The sequence below is a fragment of the Zophobas morio genome, unplaced genomic scaffold (assembly GCF_036711695.1).
Source record: "Zophobas morio isolate AGI-343-1 ecotype UQ-CSIRO unplaced genomic scaffold, CSIRO_AGI_Zmor_V1 ptg000222l, whole genome shotgun sequence".
Classification (NCBI taxonomy): domain Eukaryota; kingdom Metazoa; phylum Arthropoda; class Insecta; order Coleoptera; family Tenebrionidae; genus Zophobas; species Zophobas morio.
The window spans coordinates 3,377-15,682 of NW_026972326.1; the positions used below are offsets into that span (position 1 = coordinate 3,377).

At 28.1% G+C, this 12,306-nt stretch overlaps 1 long non-coding RNA gene across 2 annotated transcripts; it reads left to right on the plus strand.

Annotated features, from left to right (window-relative positions):
- Nucleotides 1-1,116: 1,116 nt before the first annotated feature.
- Nucleotides 1,117-2,423, plus strand: LOC135146328 (uncharacterized). Of its 2 annotated transcripts, none has more exons than XR_010283791.1 (6): nucleotides 1,117-1,178; nucleotides 1,236-1,309; nucleotides 1,664-1,747; nucleotides 1,813-2,023; nucleotides 2,108-2,177; nucleotides 2,289-2,423. It is a non-coding gene; the product is annotated as an uncharacterized LOC135146328 (long non-coding RNA). The 2 variants fall into 2 exon arrangements; XR_010283792.1 differs by having other exon boundaries at nucleotides 1,667-1,747.
- Nucleotides 2,424-12,306: the final 9,883 nt, after the last annotated feature.

Consider the following 12,306-nt stretch of genomic DNA (forward strand, 5'->3'; position numbering starts at 1 on the left):
AGCTAACTACATAGGAAATGTACCCTCCAGCCTATTTAAGTTTATCTTATTTGACAGCTTCTTAATTAGTACTTTGCCTTGGTTGCCAAGTACTCCCGGTCAAAACATTTCTTAGGCCTAGTAAAAGAGGGGAAAGCTATGGCTAAGGTTATAGTTTATTATATTAACTTAATTACATATATATATATATATATTTATATTTATAATATTATGGAACGGAAACTAATCCATCCCTTTTCATTTAATATTTTTATTACTTTGCTTTTACGTCTTTTTACTATATACTATTTAGCTATGATAACGCGCACCTATTCTCGTTAATGGCGCATAGAATTGTTAAGGAACTTGTGATTTTAGCACTCTCAATTCCAGTAAATTAAGTAGCAATCGATCGTAATCACAACTGTAGTAAGCCAGTACTATAAAGTGAGATACTTGGTCTTTTTGGTCTCCAGCTTTCTCTTTTTGTTTTTTTTGTTCATTTCGCTGTTTTAGTTTTTTATTTTTGAATATATTTTTTATTGTTTGGTTAGTTATTCTATTATTCAATCTATAATATATCCTTTTTTATTAAAATACTTGTTATTTTACCTATAATTTTTAGACTTGTTACTTTGAACAAAAATCACATGAATTTTTTTTGTTTATTTAACTTGACAATTTTAAATTTTATACGATTCTTGGATTTTGCCTGTTCTATTGCAAAATATGTTGTCAAGATAAGTGTTTTAACAAGGAATACTAAGGAAACCAACCGTTTAACTTTTCTATCAATCCCGTTTGTTTTCGTCTTACTAAAACACTCGCTTCCTAAAGGAACTTGCACTTAAACTTATGCTATGTTCAAACTGACCTTTTCACGTATATATACATTATCGGGAAGTGAACTGGTTATTAACGCTAGTTTTTATTAATTTATTTCCTACTGGTAGGCAACAGTTTGTTAAAATTAAGGTGGTATAGACTTTTTGTATCACTACACTTTTTGGCATTTGTTCTTCCTTCTTTAGATACTTATATCTTATTTGTTTCTCTCCAGGTCTTTTTTGAAGGAGAATTATCCGATTTATTTAGAAAGCACTCTTGGTTCATGTTTCTTCTATTTAAAATTTGATTTTATTGAGAAGGGTTATTGATGGCCTAATGACTGCTTTTTTTCTTTAATATTGAAGAGTTTGGTAAGTTAATATTGGTTAGTTGACTTTCAGTTTAAGAAGACAACCTCTGTTAAATAGATCAGATATGGTGCGCATTGCAAATCACTTTTTTAAGGTCAGCGATTTGCCAGCGGGCCTTTTACCGTCAACTTGTACTTACTTTGGTTGTATTTCTATTTTTATTAAGTTAATAAGAGAGGCAGACTTGATAATGTTCTTTATTTACAACTGTTTTGTATTTTATGCGATTTTATAACTCTTTCGATTTCTTCTGTTCCTTTTGAAAATTTGTCCCCAACCAATATAAAATCAAGTACGAAAGTCATTGTATTAATGGAAAATTATATAAGTATTTTCAGCACTTAATTGCTTTCTAAGTGATAAAAATATAGAGGTTTTTTTACCTCCAAAGTTTTATTGATAAAGAATTTTTATATAATAATGAAAAGTTTAAAGTTATATACAAAATTGATGAATAATCTTAGCCTTCTTCACATTTTCAAAAGCAGGCATACCCATTCAAATTTTTGGAACAGTTATTGATTCAATTTTTATTGACGTCCTTTTCCTCCAAAGTTCCGGCTTTGAAAGTACCCACAGTTTATTTTTCTGTAATCTTGAACCTAACTGCAATGCTATCACTTCCCTCATTTAGAACAATAACTAGCCTTACAAAAATTTTGGTGCTGACAAGATGAACTCTTACAGTACCCTTCTGAATTGCTTCAGACCTTACAAGAGTGGTTATCATCCGCACACCTCGGGAAGCCTACTACCGGGTAATAATTATGGCTACACCATGGTTTCAGGGAAACCGGCTAGTGCTGCGGGAAAGAGAAAAAATTTAAAATGTTCTTAAGCGGCTGGTATCTATGTATTCCTTAACCGGTTACCGTGTAGAGTTTAACTTACCCTTTTTTTTTTTGGCCCTCATCTCATTGACTGGCAAGGAGCATTTTTGAGATGAATGTTTAGAAGGCTGCCTTCTACTATTCTCAAACGTCAGTTCTTCGAGAAAAGGTTATAACGATTGATCGTAACATTTTTAATGGTTTTTACTCTCCTGATTGTAATTTTTGGTTTTATACGGTTATTTTTGAGATAGTATTAAGAGAATTTCTTTCGAATCAGGGTACTAATGTGCATTCCCTCCCCGGTCTGTTTCTGAGTGTGCCTGTGTTCAATTCGGAGAGACCTGGAATTACCATTTCTTCCTGAAGATTTAAAGATCAACTATTTAGAAATACCGCAAACCCTTAATTAACATAGTACATTATAATAAAAGAAATAGCCCCCTTTAGAGATTAGCTTGAATAAGGTCTTATCCATGGAATTGGTGGTAAAAAAGCGCCGCTTTGGACATTATCGTAGATGAGTACATTCGAACATACTCAGAAATCTTAAGAGTTAATATTTCTACTTTAAAGTTAACCCCTTTTCAGCAAAGCGAGTGCCACTAATGATCTTTCTTTTTTTTTCAAGAGTTATATGCTTTCAACTTTCTTTTCCTTGCTTGATAAATCATATTTAAAGCCTCCTTTTAGGTGTACGACTGAAATCGTTAATAGACGATTTAAACTCAATGAAGAATTTTAAAAATGTTTAGAGATCATTTTTAAAAAGAGGTCATATATCAACCTTTTTGAATCTGTTCCTAGAAATAAAAATTATAAAGGTAATAAGTTTATTTCAGTTGTATACCCAAAAGGAGTCACTATACATGAAAAATGAGAACAATTGTATAAAGTAGTCAAGATATTTGAGGTGACGCCTAAAAAAACGTTTAAAGTTAAAGGGGATTTTGAAGAAATGGCGCCTTTGTAGCACGGCCTAATAAGCATAAAGGAAAATTTAATGTATTCCAAGCTACTGTCAATGATTTTAGCTACTACTTTTTTCTTGGCCGGTCCAATATCAAAATTTAAAAGACTAGCACGAGGGGAGAAGCTAATAACTATCTAAAATCTAAATTATTTATTGGAATGCATATAAACGTTTTTGACCCCAATGAATTTTTTATTGATGCCAGACAAACGTCTATAATAACTTTGGTTTGGCTCTTGATAGTAGTGCCACTCACGCATATTTGAGCTTGTTACGATTGATTTACAGCTCAACAGAGATGTAATGCAGGCTTTTTAAGCAGAGGTAACCAACAAGAGTTTGCCCGAAACACTTTACTTTTCTGAAACATGCGTAGGGTGAATTCACCCGATGACCCTTGTGGAAAGTTGCCACTGGCGTTGAGGCAACCTTATGCCCATGTAACGCGAGTGGGTCAAGGGATAAGGTCTGCAAGATTGCATATCAAATGAGGAACCTTTAGATATTTTTAGGGATTTCTAGTGGTTGATACTCCTACTATTGTTGAAGTCCGATATTTGACGCTTTAAGTATCCCGAGGGTAATAGAGCCTTTTATAGGAAATGGACAAACCCTTCACATTTTTTCAGTCTCAATAGGAAGGGTTAACAACATGACCGTTGATAAACAACATGAGACGATAGCACATGACACAGAGAAGATTCTTAGGTCACAAGTCACGAGGTTAATTATTTTGTTTATTTTCGGTCTGGGTTTAAGTTAAACTGTAAAGAAAAATTCGAACCTTTGTAGGCCTTTTTCCAGGGTCCATCCGTTTATCTTTTTTACTTAAAATAAAATGTAATCTTCACCCTTTATTTATTACAATCTATGTTATCAGATATATATTTTATATATAATTCAAACTCTAAAATCTTGTAAGGTAGATTTTGCGGTCAAGTAAACCGTTTTACATACTTCTGTTGGTATATCTATCAGTAGTAGTGTAAATAAGTTACTAATTGGCTACCTTCCATTCCTTTGAATTACTTTTTTTCTTAGCACTTCAAGTGTTCTGCAATTTAATACCCTTTAGTCTGACTTTTTTATACTTCCGTTTAGATGCACTTATATTTATCTGTTTTATAAGATCTTTTATATCTATATACTCTGTCGTACAATATATTTGGCAGGTATAAAAAACCAAAAAAAAAAAACTGACGTTACTTTTTCAAATTTGTAATAATTTTAAAAATTAAGTATGGTTTGCATATTTATAACTCTAAAATAAAATAGGCTTTTTATATTGAAATTATAAGTTCAAAATACTTAGTAAAACAAAATAATTTAAATAAAGACGTAAGCTAAACTTTCGAGACATTCAACGAAACTCTAAGTGTTCGCGTAACTAACAATATACAATTATTTCGTAAAGTGTTATACACCTGAATTACTAAGAAACTAAAGTTCCTTTCAAACCTAAAAAGAAAAATTCACTTAGGTTACAGTAACCAGATATTTGAAATCCTATAACCAGGATTAAATAATTTTACATAATTCTAACTTAAACTATAAGTTAAAAAAAAAAAATTAAAAAAACTATAACTTTTGTCTAAAAAAATAAGCTACATGACAGAAGTTTAGTTTCATGGTTGTTTCTAATATTAGCTTTATTGGGTAATAATGGTGTTTATTTTACTTACAGAATAGAACTGTAAAAATAGTTTGAAATCTTATAGTATATAAATAGGTTTATAGACTTTCGCTAACTATAAAATATTTTAATGATAATGAGGCCTGTCTCAATAATTTCATCTGAAGAAACCGACTAACAAGGCACGGGAGTGCGTTTGTAATGACATTTTTTGTAAAGCATTCAAACCCTCAAAACTCCTACAACAGCCCACAACCCTAGGGGGCCCTGTAAAACCCCTGTTATAGTAATAATACTAATTAAATATCTAGAAAAAATAAGCCGTATATCGCAATATAATACGTTTATAAAAATATTATATTTAGCTCGTTATAAAACTTACCTGATCGTTCAATTTGTAAATGGGAATGTTTATTTTAAACTTCAACTAAACACCAGCCATCCAGTTATTTTTAGTGAAATTAAAAAGGAATTCAATATAAAATAGCATTATCATCTGGTATTCCCAGCCCGTGCTACGATTATTTTTATTAAAATAAACTATAAATGATTGATACAAAGTATTAAAACTTAATATAATAAATCTATAGAAATATCAAGTAAACTACAGAAAATGTATACATTTTGTTAATGAAATCAAAATAAAAAATTATATTTACTACATCTCTTCAAAAAAAAGTAGGAATTACTAATATTTCACTTTTATTATGTATAATTCCCAGTATTTCTCGTTAAAATCATGGGTAATAAAAATTGTTATAATTTTGTTTACATATAAAATAAATATGGTATATTAATATACATATATTATAAGTGCATTCTTAAAAGTTCTTGACTTTCATGTGGTACTTCATTATATTGATATTATTATTTTGAAATTTTTTGTGATGTATAAACTTTTTTAAAAAATTCAATATATAATTATTATTATAACCCAAAAAGAAATTAATTATAATAAAGATTTGTTATTATAAAGGAAATTAAAATTAATGAATACAACTATTCATTAAATACAACGAACTTAAAGGAATTTGTGATCAAAGCACTATTAAAGTGATTATTTAAAATGAAAAATATTTTATATATTTTCTTTATTATTTTCATTTTTTCTAATAAAATTCTGGTAAAAAACTTATATATATGTAAAAATAAAATATTACGTGTATATTTTTAGTGGTACAAAAAATAATAATAAGTTAAAATAATATCTATTTATAAATATTTATGAAAACTAGAAAAAGTAAAAAAAATAAATATTATTTATTTTATAAATAAAAATTGAATTACTTTATTTCTTCTTCAACAAAAAAACGAAGTTATAAACTCAAAGAAGTATTTTTTTATGAATAAGTAAAATATAATTTTTATTATTTGGTTAAGGTTTTTATAATATTACTTCATTATTCATAGCATTAAACTAAACATATTAGAGAGTTTTGCGTTTTTTCTAGACAGATTAACTAGGGAAGAGGTGATAGATTGCGTTAATATATGAAGAAACGAACGCAAAAATTTAATCAGTTAACATAAACACTATTCTGCAAGTATTTAAGAGCAGTTAATGTCAAAAGTGGTAATCATTGTCAGTATGCCGCGTGTGGGCTGCCTCTTTGCCGTACTCATATTAATTTTTCAAGGGAGATGGGTGTGTTCGTCGCAGTATACACAAGAATCTCATTGTCCAGGGGTATACACCGACCATGAAGAAATGTAAGCACCAATGCCTGCCTTATATATTGCTGACATATTGTAAACGTAAAACCCATAAGACCATAATATTAATGATCTTAATTTAAAGTCAGAAGACCTAGTAAATTTTTTAATTAATAATATACTTTTGACTATAATTAAGTATCTACTCAGTACAACTTTTAGCATCATACTTGATGTTATAACGTGCTTTACGAAAATGCATACATATTTTAAAGGGATTTAAGAGGGTGCAACTTGGATACTTTTCCACCGTTGGGAGCGAGATTACACACTTCTGTAACGTCCATGTAAGATTTCCAGTATATCATTATTTTAAGTTAGTAAGAAAAAGCTATAGAATAGACGTAAATATTCTCTAGATAACAATTTTTTTTAATTTATGTGTTTTTTTAGCTGCAATGTATTTTTTCTAATAATAAAAAAAAGAATTGTAAGGGTATATTTACAAAGAACTATACATTGTTAAGTTTTTTCATTATTATTATAATTATTACTGACTTATATTGTAAGAAATTTGGAAGATAACGCTCTCACCGTCATCACAAAAAAAATGCTTGCTGGCCTTTCCAGCTTGACTTATTTGTAAGTTTGTAATTATGATGGTGTGATGCAATTTTTATTATATAATAATATTCTGTTTACCAATGCAAATGGAATTAAATCGTATATTGTTCCCCGTACTTCTCAAAATCAATAGCCTACAAGATAAATTATAGATCTTTTTGTAATACTATTAAAATTCTTAATAATCGTTCAGTATTTGTTAAACTCTATAACTATGTTAACATATTACTTGTAGAACTTTATGGAATAACAAAATAAAATCAATTGAAGACGATTCGTTTTCTCATCTCATTGCATTGACTGGACTGTAAGATTTTTATACTTTATTAAAACGCTTGAAGGTTATTCCATAAGCAAAATGATAAATTTTAAAGGCATTACCTTGCTAATCTATTTCAACTACAGCCCTTTTCGTTAGCTAGAATTTAATTTTTTCTGAGTTTTCATATTTCCTGTATATATTGTTTTTCACTAATATTCAAGGACCAAATCGATGGATTTTAATTAACATACTTATTATTAATTTGGCTTCTAATATTACTACTGACATAAACTACTAGGGATATAGGTTTTAACCAACTTACCTCCATTAGCAAAGGAATGTTCTCTGATCTTCGTAATTTGACTTTATTGTAAGGCCATAATTTTGATCCTATCAAAGAATATCTTATTATATAATATTCTATTCACTAATGTTATTCAAATAAAGCATAAATTGTTCACCGCTTACGAAAATTATATAGTTACAATATTATAGTATTATTAAGAATCTTGTAATAGTGTTCAGTATTTTTTATATCCTATTGCAATGTTATAAACATATTATTTGTAGAACTTTATGGAATAACAATATAAAATCAATTCAAGACGGTTCCTTTTCACATCTAGTTGCCTTGACTGGACTGTAAGATTTTTATTCTTTATTAAAACGCTTGGAATTATTACATAAGCTAATTGATAAACTATAGAGGCATTACCTTGCTAATCTATTTCAACTACAACCCTTTTCGTTAGCTAGACTTAATTTTTTTTGAGTTCTTCTGTTTGCCATATATATTTTTATTTCACTAATATGAAAGTACCAAATGGATGCATTTTAAGCTTAATTATTACCATATCTATTTTTAATTTTTTTTCTAATATTACCACTGATAAAAACTATAAGGGATATAGGTAATAACCAACTTACCTCCATCAGCAAAGGAATGTTCTCTGGCCTCCGTAATTTGACTTTATTGTAAGGCCATAATTGTGATCCTATCATAAAATATTTTATTATATAATATTCTATTCACTCATGTTATTCAAATAAAGCATAAATTGTTCATCTCTTACTAAAATTAAATAGTTACTTATAATATTATTGAGTCTTAACAATCGTGTTCGCTATATTTTAAATTTTATAACTATGTTATTAACTTATTAATTTAAGATCTTTATGGAATATTCGAATAAAATCAGTTGAATACGATTTGTTTTCTCACCTCATCGCATTAAAGAAATTGTAAGATTCTTATTTTTTCTTAAAACGCTTGTTTAGATTATTCCATAAAATAATTGATAAATTTTAGAGGCATTACCTTGCTAACCTTTTTCAACTACAGCTTTTTTTGTTAGCTAGAATTTAATTTTTTCTGAGCTTTTATATTTCCTATACATATTGTTTATCACTAATATTTAAGGACGAAATGGATGGATTTAAGCTTAATTATTATAATACTTATTAATTTTTGCCTCTAATATTACTACTGAAATAAATTTTAAGGAATTTAGGTGATAACCTACTTACCTCTATCAGCAAAAAAATGTTCTCTGGCCTTCGTAATTTGACTCATTTGTAAGGCCATAATTATGATCCTATCATTGAATATTATATAATATATTATTTATCTCGTTACCCATGCTACTCGAAACAATCATAAAATGATCGCTGCTTACTCGATAAATTATATAGTTACTTCCTTATAATATTATAAGAGTCTTAATAAACGTGTTTAGTAACTCTTATATCCTATTGCAATGTTATTAACATATCACTTGTAGAACTTTATTGAATAACAAAATAAAATCAATTGAAGACTATTCGTTTTCACATCTCATTGCCTTGACTGAACTGTAAGATTCTTATTCTTTACAAAAACGTTTGGGGTTATTCCATTAGCAAAATGATAAATTTTTGAGGCATTACCTTGCTAATCTATTTCAACTACAGCCCTTTTCGTTAGCTAGAATTCAATTATTTCTGATTTTTCATATTTCCTATATATATTGTTTTGAACTAATGTTAAATGACCAAAAAAATGGATTTTAATTAATATACTTATTATTAATTTTGCTTCTAATATCACTACTGACGTAAACTTTAAGGATTTTAAGTTCTAACCAGCTTACCTCCATCAGCAAAGAAATGTTTTCTGGTCTCCGTAAATTGAATCATTTGTAAGACCATAATTATGATCTAATCATAAAATATCTTAGTATATAACAATATTTCTTTCACTTATGCTACTCGAAGCAATCATAAAATGTTCGCTGCTTACTCGATAAATTATATAGTTACTTCCTTATAATATTATAAAAGTCATAATAAACGTGTTTAGTAACTCTTATATCCTATTGCAATGTTATTAACATATCACTTGTAGAATTTTATTGAATAACAAAATAAAATCAGTTGAAGACGATTCGTTTTCACATCTCATTGCCTTGACTGAACTGTAAGACTCTTATTCTTTACTAAAACGTTTGGGGTTATTCCATTAGCTAATTGATAAACTATGGAGGCATTACCTTTATAATCTATTTCAACTACAGCCCTCTTCGTTTGCTAGAATTTTTTCTGATTTCTCATATTTGCTAAATATATAGTTTATCACTAATATTAAAGGACCAAATAAATAGATTTTTAGCTTTATAATTAACGTACTTATTAATAATTTTGCTTCTAATATAACTACTGACGTAAACTTTAAGGAATTTAAGTTCTAACCAGCTTACCTTCATCAGCAAAGAAATGTTTTCTGGTCTCCGTAATTTGACTTTATTGTAAGGCCATAATTATGATCCTATCATTGAATATTATATTATATATTATTTATCTCGTTACCCATGCTACTCTAATCATTCATAAAATGTTCGCAGCATACTCGATAAATTATATAGTTACTTCCTTATAATATTATAAGAGTCTTAATAATCGTGTTTAGTAATTCTTATATCCTATTGCAATGTTATTAACATATTACTTGTAGAACTTTATGGAATAACAAAATAAAATCAATTGAAGACGATTCGTTTTCACATCTCATTGCCTTGACTGGATTGTAAGATTTTTATTATTTATTAAAACGTTTGGGATTTATTCCATAAGCAAATTAATAAACTTTAGAGGCATTGCCTTGCTAATCTATTTCAACTACAGCCTTTTTCGTTAGCTAGTATTCAATTATTTCTGAGTTTTCATATTTCCTTTATATATTGTTTTTCACTAATATTAAAGGACCAATAAATAGATTTTTAGCTTTATAATTAACGTACTTATTAATAATTTTGCTTCTAATATAACTACTGACGTAAACTTTAAGGAATTTAAGTTCTAACCAGCTTACCTTCATCAGCAAAGAAATGTTTTCTGGTCTCCGTAATTTGACTTTATTGTAAGGCCATAATTATGATCCTATCATTGAATATTATATTATATATTATTTATCTCGTTACCCATGCTACTCTAATCATTCATAAAATGTTCGCAGCATACTCGATAAATTATATAGTTACTCCCTTATAATATTATAAGAACCTTAATTATCGTGTTTAGTAACTCTTATATCCTATTGCAATTTTATTAACATATTACTTGTAGAACTTTATGGAATAACAAAATAAAATCAATTGAAGACGATTCGTTTTCACATCTCATTGCCTTGACTGAACTGTAAGATTCTTATTCTTTATTAAAACGCTTGGGGTTATTCCATAAGCTAATTGATAAACAATAGAGGCGTTATCTTGCTAATCTATTTCAACTACAGCTCTTCTCGTTAGCTAGAATTTAATTTTTTTTTAGTTTTCATATTTTCTATAAATATTGTTTTGAAATGTTAAAGGACCAAATGGATGGATTTTAAGCTTAATTATTACCATATTTATAATTAATTTGGCTTCTAATTTTACTACTGACATAAACTACTAGGGATATAGGTTTTAACCAACTTACCTCCATTAGCAAAGAAATGTTTTCTGGTCTCCGTAAATTGACTCATTTGTAAGGCCATAATTATGATCCTATAATTGAATATTATATTATATATTATTTATCTCGTTACCCATGCTACTCTAATCAATCATAAAATGTTCGCTGCTTACTCGATAAATTATATAGTTACTTCCTTATAATATTATAAGAGTCATAATAATCGTGTTTAGTAATTCTTATATCCTATTGCAATGTTATTAACATATTACTTGTAGAACTTTATGGGATAACAATATAATATCAATTGAAGACGATTCGTTTTCACATCTCATTGTCTTGACTGGACTGTAAGATTTTTATTCTTTATTAAAACGTTTTGGAGTTATTCCATAAGCCAATTAATAAACTTTAGAGGCATTATCTTGCTAATCTATTTCAACTACAGCCCTTTTCGTTAGCTGGAATTTATTTTTTTCTGAGTTTTCATATTTCCTATAAATATTGTTTTGAACTAATGTTAAAGGACCAAATGGATGGATTTTAAGCTTAATTATTACCATACTTATAATTAATTTGTCTTCTAATTTTATACTGACATAAACTACTAGGGATATAGGTTTTAACCAACTTACCTCCATTAGCAAAGAAATGTTTTCTGGTCTCCGTAAATTGAATCATTTGTAAGACCATAATTATGATCTTATCATAAAATATCTTAGTATATAACAATATTTCTTTCACTTATGCTACTCGAAACAATCATAAAATGTTTGCTGCTTACTCGATAAATTATATAGTTACTTCCTTATAATATTATAAGAGTCTTAATAAACGTGTTTAGTAACTCTTATATCCTATTGCAATGTTATTAACATATCACTTGTAGAACTTTATGGAATAACAATATAAAATCAATTGAAGACGATTCGTTTTCACATCTAGTTGCCTTGACTGGACTGTAAGATTCTTATTCTTTATTAAAACGCTTGGAATTATTATATAAGCTAATTGATAAACTATAGAGGCATTACCTTGCTAATCTATTTCAACTACAACCCTTTTCGTTAGCTAGACTAAATTATTTCTAAGGCCTTTTTTTTTGCCATATATTTCTTTTTTTTAATAATATGATAGTACCAAATCGATGCATTTTAAGCTCAAATATTACCATACTTATTTTTAATTTTTCTTCTAATATTACTACTAATAAAAACTCTAAG